At 41.4% G+C, this 8,737-nt stretch overlaps 1 long non-coding RNA gene across 1 annotated transcript; it reads right to left on the bottom strand.

Annotated features, from left to right (window-relative positions):
- Window positions 1–5,166: 5,166 nt before the first annotated feature.
- LOC114433753 (uncharacterized) lies at window positions 5,167–6,147 on the bottom strand. The gene is made up of 2 exons (XR_003670394.1): window positions 5,846–6,147; window positions 5,167–5,592 (listed from the first exon to the last, which is right to left on the bottom strand). It is a non-coding gene; the product is annotated as an uncharacterized LOC114433753 (long non-coding RNA).
- Between the last annotated feature and the right edge of the window lie 2,590 nt (window positions 6,148–8,737).

Below are 8,737 nucleotides of genomic sequence, written 5' to 3'. Positions count from 1 at the left end.
TGAAATATTCACCCTAAAGAATGACTATTCCGGGTAGACAGTGCCATTTAGTATGCTGCATGGCCTGCGGTTTGGCCCTATAGCTCGCATAATATCCAGGTCTTCATCTTCAAGCCAAAGAAGAAAGCTTTTTATTCTCCATTCCATTTACCAGTCGGATGTAGAACGGCAGGCAGATAAATTAACGCACACTTCTCATCCCCCAGCTGCAGTCAGAAGGCTCATCTGAGCACAGAGATTAGAAGAAGAAAAAAATCCACCATCATATGGAAAATGTTTCATACCGTGGCTTTTCGCTGCAGGCACAGTCAGCAGACTGGAGGGAGGTATCAATCAAACAGGAGAATGAAGCCTGTGATTCAGGCAGAGTGTCAAGTTAAAATAAAATGAATCCATAATAATGATCAATCTCAAACAAATGCTGCAACATCTGAGATGGAAACCATATGGAAAGTTCTGGAGAATCTGGTACACAACATGAGACTCATAATGAGATGCGTTATCTCTGAGGCTGCTGGTGACGGACTGCGAACAAAGGCTTCATGTTTCCAAAAAACTGTTCAAACTCTCTCACTACACCCCCCTCACTTGGTTAGCTCTAAACCAGAAACAAGCCACACAGCATCATCATCAATAGTTCCTTGAAGGCTTTTAGCAATATCCTTGTGAAGCTGCATGGGATTAAAGCTGAAAAACATGATGAATGATTTTTCTAATCAGTTCTGGCTGCTGTTTTTCAAAGTCTCACTTTGGATACTTTTACAGTTCTCCTAAGGGTTACTTATTCACTTTATCACACGTTATTTTTTTGTCTCTGTGTTTGTTCGAGCTGTTATTGACTGGATTTGGAGGATGCTCCTCTGGTGGGAATTTTTAAAATAGCCAAAGGGCTTAAAGGATTAAACATGGCAGACCCTGGAAGAAAACCTGTTTCATAAAGCTCAGATACTATACCCCTTTTTAGCACCTCAAAGATTTTTGTTCCATACCCTGACTGGATGATTACATAAACCAGGACAGCAGTAATTTCTCACAACAACAACAACAGGGAACTTTGTATTCTTACTAGAGAAACTGGTCCTTTAATGCAGGCCAGGGAATAAAGAGCATCTGTGTGGGAAGCTGTTGAGGGATCCAGCTTATCCCGACCAGGAGAAAGTAAGGTTGATACTTGGAAGCTAGTGAAATGACAGCTGGGTATGCATCTGGCACCCCCCTGTGGTCATATGTATATATAACATGACTATGTGTTGTTCTCTTTTATGTATTTAATGTTGTGAAATTGTCTGCATTAACCTCAACTAGCCACTGTGCTCGAATCTAATGTTATTGAAAATTAAAGTGATAAAAGTGATGTGAAAGCGTGTGTGTGAGCCAGAAGTGTCATGCTGTTGTTTTTAGAGAAAATCAAGTGCTTTTTGTGTGTGGATGTTTTGGGAGGATGCTGCTGCACAGCTGACTTCTATTGGACAACTGTGCACCTATGCAGATGTTGGTGAGCATTATAAATCTGCTAATAATAAAGATTGATTTGATGGTACCAGTGAGTTCTTTAATATTTAGAAATGCAGGTTATCTTGACATCTACAGGTATTAAAAGGAGCCTTTTCTTTAAGAAGTAACACCCTTGATCGCAGTATACAATTTTACTATATACTAGGCTGTATTGTACAGGGGAACTCATCTCCATGGTAACTTACGGCAGTTAATTTACATGTTCTGCTCAGGAAATCAATCATGAAACAATTTCATGGTGATCATCCAGGACTCTACTTCACCCTAACAGTCCTAAAGGTTTGTTGGATAAAATAATAATATTGGGTACATTCATTTGTTCTTACCAGCTGTTCAAGTGAGTGGGGACATCGTGTGACAACACCACTGTATTTATAGAAGTTCAGATAACTTAGAGAATTAAAACTCAAACACACAATGATAACTGCACCGTCGTCTGCCAAAAATATGCAACTTACTGCCAGCAGTTGAATTTCCTGTCAGATTAGTTGCTGTGTAATATGGGTCCAATACAGAGACAAAGCTTTGAAATAGGGATGAGACCACAGCTCTAATCTGGCTTGTCTCAAAATGTGGGCATTCACTCAAGACGGCTGGAACCAGGCTCAACTCACTGTCTTTCTGCAGACAGAATTAATGAGTGTGACTTCATCACATTGCATGTTAACAATTCAAATGGAAATGCTGGAGCAGAGTCACATGTAATAGGAAGAAGCTGCAGATATCATCACAGTAATCCATAAAAAAAGCAAATTGCATTTATGGTAGAACCATGTTTTTAGGTCTTTCACTTTTGCTCTGCTCTTGATGCAAAAATAAGGATGTGGTTGAGGTTGTGAATTAAAAAACCCTTTCAAAATATTTTTAGTCACGTCTCCTAGAGTGCCAAAGCATGTCCACTGCTGTCGTCCCTCTGTGGAAGCTTTGAGTCATCTCAGGTTCATCCAAAGGGAAAACAAAAAGCTGAGCTGGATGTTTCATGCCTAGAAATGAGTCAGTGGAAAGCAGCACAGGAAGCTCAAGTCAACCTCGACATGACTGGGGAATGTTGTAGATTCTTAGTCTGACAATGATTCACTTCAATCTGCCAGATGAGGGGGGTGATGAAAGAATAATGATGTGGCTGTGTGTGGATCCTCGGAGAACACTTTTTTTAATGATTGTAATGTCAGTTGAATTAGGCTCAAGCACAGTTATTTCAAGCTCCAAAGCTCGGCTGGTCATTTCCCTGTCTGAATCATACCTGCCTTCATTTTTCACCTGTCTGAAACCATAAGCACATCACATAGCATGAGCTAATGAAGTCATGCCGAACACACACGATATCTTATCTTCAGTATATGACTAAATGTTTTTTTGTTTTTAAAAGCTTTTATTATCACAGAACAGAAAGAAGCAGGCTTGTGGTACACTCAGACATCAGGGGGCCTTGTATTTTAGTTAAAGAAAGGAAAACATGCATGATAGTCAACATTTTTTTATATGCTAAAGAATCAACTATCGATCATTTAAAAATGTAATGTGAGGTTTGATGGCATCCTTCTTTATTGGGATCCTCCAAACAATGAAAAAATTAGAGCAAGCTGGTAAACAAGTGTGGATTGAGCTCAAAATGTTAACAATGTTAACAAACAGCTCAAGTCTCTTAGAGCAGGAACTGAGGTACACAACATAGATACAATTATACCTTAGGACAGTTATTTGAGAACAAGTTATGTTTGTTTCAGAGCAAATGATCTAATGACTCCTACCAGAGAAGTGGACTGAGGTTTCAGCTATAATGGCTGCAAACATGACACTGCATGACAGTGCTGCTTTATGAGTTTAGAGTTTTCTGCATAAATATAACCTAAAACATAAGCAGATTTTCACACAAGTCTTGACAGTGAAAAAAAGAGAACTCAATCAAAGAAATGAAACAGAAATATTGAACTTTGCCATTTGTCAATTCATCTGTTCAGAGCTGTTTTCAATCACTGTCAGTGACCTGACACCTAAAAACAAGACCTTCAGAAGATAACATAAAAACAGTTGTTGCTGACTGTCAGGCTGGGAACGGTTACATAACTATCTCTTAAAGTAGATAGATTGTGTACAAATGGAGGACATTCAAGTCCATTGTTACTGAGTGGTCTAACAATAAGGATCACTCCAAAAATGAGTCATGTAAAAGGCTGAAGGTTACAAATCGACACAGGGTGATCTCTAAGCAGCTAAAGGCCACTCTCACATCTAAAGCTAAAGTTAATGTCCATGAATCCACCATCAGGAGAACACATGGTGTTAGTAGTAACTTTTTGGGCCTAATTTGCTGCATCTGAACCAGGATGACTTCCTAGCATTGATGGAGCTGTGAGTAATGTTGACATAGATATCTGTCTGCGAGCTCAAGACAAACTGGGCTATGCAGCAAGACAACGAACAACTGCAGAATTTGTAGGACACCTCATGAAATTGTCAGGACTTGCACCTGTTCATTACTGGAAAATGGACTAAAATTCCTCCAAGCCATTGTGCAGACACCTTTAGTTGTTGTTATTGCTACTCAGGAGCCACAGATGATGAAGCAAAGGTTCACACACTTTCAAGCAGCACTGTGCATGTGGATGTCAAAATATAAAATATTCTCCTATTCACATATAAGCCCCGTCAGCAAAGGTTCATGGCCTTTATAATAGCCTGTGACTATGCTGGCAAAAGCCATCACTGGGTTTGAATGGTCCAGCATTACCTGAGGATGTCTGGAATGAATGCTTTCATTGTACTGTGTGGTACCTGCTGCAGACCGCCTTCTCACCCTGTTCACCTTCAATTTACTACAGTCATCATGTGGCTGAAATGGTGCTGCACGTAAGAGTGGGGCAGCACGTGAGTGTTCCCTCCCTCTAACTGAGCCACTGTCCACCAGTGCCCTCTAGTGGTAAATGAAATGACATACAGGAGACATTGGACGTGTGCAATGTGTGCAACGGCAACAACAGCAGTACAGTGTATCTCTTTCCTAAAGAACGAACCACAACTCTATGCATGCATCATTTCCGGGATTGACTTAAGGATGGAACAGTATTTAGAAAACTGTTGCATTCCTCGTTGGCTGAAGTTATTTGTGTATGCAATTATGTGTGGGAGGAGGGCAGTGGGTGTTGAATGTAACATGCATCAATTAAAACTATTAATTCCTGCTATTCTTACCATTTTCCTTCTGAATATTCACCCTTTTGTGTGATTAATATTTTTGCACCCCAAACAGAATAAATGTGGTGACACAAAATACATTACAGATATTACCAGAACCCGGGGGTGAGACCAGCAGGACTTTCAATTTTCATGTCTTTCTCCTCAGAGGAGCCCACCAATAACCGTGACAGTTGCATTAGTTTAGCTTTAAATTACATAGAAATGACCATATCTCAGCCCAAAATTATGTTTAGGGGATCAAAAATAAAAACATTTTCTGCCCATCATTCAGTAATTTGATACACTTACAAAATTAAAAAATGATTTTTTTAATCATCTTTAGAAGAAAACAACAGATCCAGCATGTAGTTCACCATGTTGACACTTCAAATTGTATTTTTTTCTTTTTATAAAAGTATTATTGTCTCTCTTTTGACTTGAACAAAAAAACACACAATCACATGTGTTTCATTCGAACTGTGGCTTTCACATTTATTATACAGTAATACAGGTTCAGCAGCACTCTTTGAAAACATATGCAAACTGATGTAAACAATTTAACATCTACACAAAGTAGTTGCTAATCATCAGTCATATGTCTAATCTATATGCTCATCAAAGGTCCAATATTAGTCCAGCTCATGCCAGAGCACACTGAACGGCATTGTGCATGTGATCCTGCCCTGTTTGCGTCAGCTCTCCGGCTCGTGTTGCTTAATTCTTTGCTAAACCCCCAGCGTTCTGCTCTCCAGTGAAGCCACAACAGGGCTGGTGTTACACACCGCAGTAAGTAGCGTGTTGTTAGCTTTTAGGAGGTGATGGAGGCCATATTGTTGGGGCTCAGGATTTCAATCCAGTAACCATCAGGGTCCTGAATGAAAGCCAAGCCTTTCATTTCACCTGAGAAAAGATAACAGAAGGCAGAAGGAGGGAGATGAATGATGACGTAAATATTGTTTTGTATAAATGTCTTCTGACTGGCACTGCATAAGTACTCAAAAGGCTGTTCCCACAGTCACTTCATATAGGCCTATACATGAGACATGCATGCAACAGTTAACCTCTGACTTTCACAATCCTCTGTACAAAGACAAGGCAGATTGTAACAATTCTGGAATATAAATAGGTAGAATAAAAGCTACATAAAACTCACGTTTGTGTCCGTGGAGTCCTGAAGTATAATGAATGAATTCCCCGCTGATAAAAACAAGTAATCTTTTTTTTTTATAGAGGTCCCAAACCGCGCCGCGGCTCCATGTCTCCGCTGGACTGCTGAAAGCGAGTGGTACCGTATTGAGTTTGTAAACAGCCCGGTAGTCCGTGTGGAGTCTGGCCACTCTTCTCCGTGTCTCCGTTTTCCCTGCAGGAGTTCTGTGCCGTGTTCTGTTCTCCCTCCGCTGTGCGCGTCCGCCGCTCTGTGGGCGCGGTCACGAGCATCTCCGCATCTCCCGGCGGCGTCAGTTCACTGAGCCCCGGCAAAGTTTCTAAATTTAAACCCGACCAGAACAAATGTAATGAGACACAGCCTCTCCCATCAGCACGGCCGCCGTGAAGACCACACCAAGACCTGCTCTGATCCAACGTATGGAACTGGTCCGCCAGCCTGAATGTTCATACACGAGTGGGCAAAATTTATATATATATATATATATATATATATATATATAAACCATATGTGAGCCTGATGTTTACATTTACATTTTTTACATTTTAGGACCATGTGTTGATGTTGTGCATGACAGGTTTTCTTTACCTGTCAAAGTAATAGCTTCAGAGACATTTTCCAGTCTTACATCAGGATTCCATTAGCAGCAGAGCTCAAACATAGAAATAATGGAAGAATGTTTTCCATCTGCTTTGAGGTCTGAAATGAACATGAGCAGCCACGCACTGTTTTCACTTATCCTGCCCAGGTAATGCTGATACAATGACCATATACCCATCAAAGCAAGGCTTTATAGAAACCTGCTGCTAATATTTATGTTCAACCAGTGATGCCAAACAATAAGAGTTTAGGTCATGTTTAATAAATAACTATTAGTAAAAATCAGTTCAATTCAATATATATTTTTTTATTTATTCTACACAGGTATTGATCGAGTTAAGTTTGCTCTATACACCGAGTAGAGTTTAATTAGATTTTATCAGGAATGTAAAACATCTAGAACATGGATGGATTTTACTCACTGGGATTTATTTCACTCACTTTTCACCCCCACTGTATTTTGCAGGTTCACCAACAGTCTGTATGACCTCCCTATAACGCCTGGGCATGTTACTGATAAGGCGGTGGATGTTCTACTGAGGGATCTTCTCTCAGACCTGGATTAGAGCATCAGACAACTCCTGGACAGTCTGTGGTGCAATGTGATGTTGGTGGATGGAACGAGACATGATGTGCCAGATGTGCTGGATTGGATTCAGGTCTGGGGAACGGGCAGGTCAGTCCATAACATCAATGCCTTCATCATGTAGGAACTGTTGACACACTTCAGCCACATGAGGCCTAGCATCGTCATCATCAGAAGGAACCCAGGGCCCACTGCACCAGCATGCTCTCACAATGGGCCTGATGATCTCATCCTGGTACCTAATGGCAGTCAGGGTACCTCTGGCTAGCACATGGAGGGCTGTGCGTCTCTAGACTCTGTCATGTCTGTCACATGTCACATGTGCTCAGTGCGAACCTGCTCTCATCCGTGAAGAGCACAGGGTGAACAATCTTGTTCTCTAGAAATCACCCGGCACAGTGTTGGGCTGTAAGCACAAGCCCCACTTGTGGACGTCGGGCCCTCATACCACCCTCATGGAGTCTGTTTCTGACGGTTTCAGCAGAAACATGCATATTAGTGTCCTGCTGGAGGTCATGTTACAGGGCTCTGGCAGCGCTCCTCCTGCTCCTCCTTGCACAAAGGAGGAGGTAGCGGTTCCTGCTGCTGGGTTGTTGCCCTCCTACGGCCCCCTCCATGTCTCCTGGTGTACTGGCCTGTCTCCTGGTGTCTCCTCCATGCTCTGGACACTGTGCTGACAGACACAGCAAACCTTCTTGCCACAGCTCTCATTGATGTTCCATCCTGGATGAGCTGCACTACCTGAGCAGCTTGTGTGGGTTTAGACACCACCTCATGCTACCTCTAGGGGTGAGAGCACTGACAAAATGCAAAAGTGGTCAAACATCAGGCAGAAAAGATGAGAGCAGAGAAATGGTCTGTGGTCAGCACCTGCAGAGCCTCTGCTTTATAGGGCTTGTCTCTCATTTCCACCTGTTCTCTGCTCCATTTGCACAACAGCAGCTGAAACTGATTCACAATCAGTGTTGATCCTAACTGGACAGGCTGATTCCACAGAGGTGTGACTGACTGGGAGTTACACTGAGTTCTTTAGGTGTTATTTCTTTGGGCAGTGAACTTTATTCACTGCACTGTAAGTTTCAATGGAGCTGTAGTGGCAGAAGAAGCAAATGGCGGCGATCTGAGCCTCACATATTTCATCGACAAAAATTCCTCTGTATTTACAATTTTAGTCTTTAATGTTTACATAATTAGTTGTTAATACATATTTAATGCCCTATAATTAGAAAATAGCACCTTTCCACAGCAAAACTACAACAGAGTACGTGCAGTTTTTTTACTATTACTTTTGATACATGTGTTTTTTTTATCTATAGGCTCACTGTAAAATGTAATTTGTTGACCTTACTTAAAAAAAATAAGGAAACCGATTGCCTCAAAATTTCTAAGTTAAGTATGTCTATAACTTTAAGCTGTTAAAGCTCAAAATAACTGTGTTAAGACTTCTTAGTAAATGTAAGTTTAGGTAAATGTAAATGTTCACTCGAAAACTCACTGGGGAAATCACAAGAGCAGAAGGCTACTTGGACAGCTGTGTCGCAGGATAACTCACAAAACGAACTGCAACAAGGGGCAGGAAACACACAGGCTTTATACACAGGAGGGCGGGAAGACAATTGGAAACAGGTGAAGCACATTAGGGCGGAGCAGGTAATCACAGGCGGGGGAAGGGAGCACACATGAGGAAGGGGAAG

The sequence above is a fragment of the Parambassis ranga genome, chromosome 3, assembly GCF_900634625.1.
Source record: "Parambassis ranga chromosome 3, fParRan2.1, whole genome shotgun sequence".
NCBI classification, from domain to species: Eukaryota; Metazoa; Chordata; class Actinopteri; family Ambassidae; genus Parambassis; species Parambassis ranga.
The sequence above is the reverse complement of the archived record's forward strand: the minus strand, read 5'-3'. Positions and strand labels throughout refer to the sequence as shown.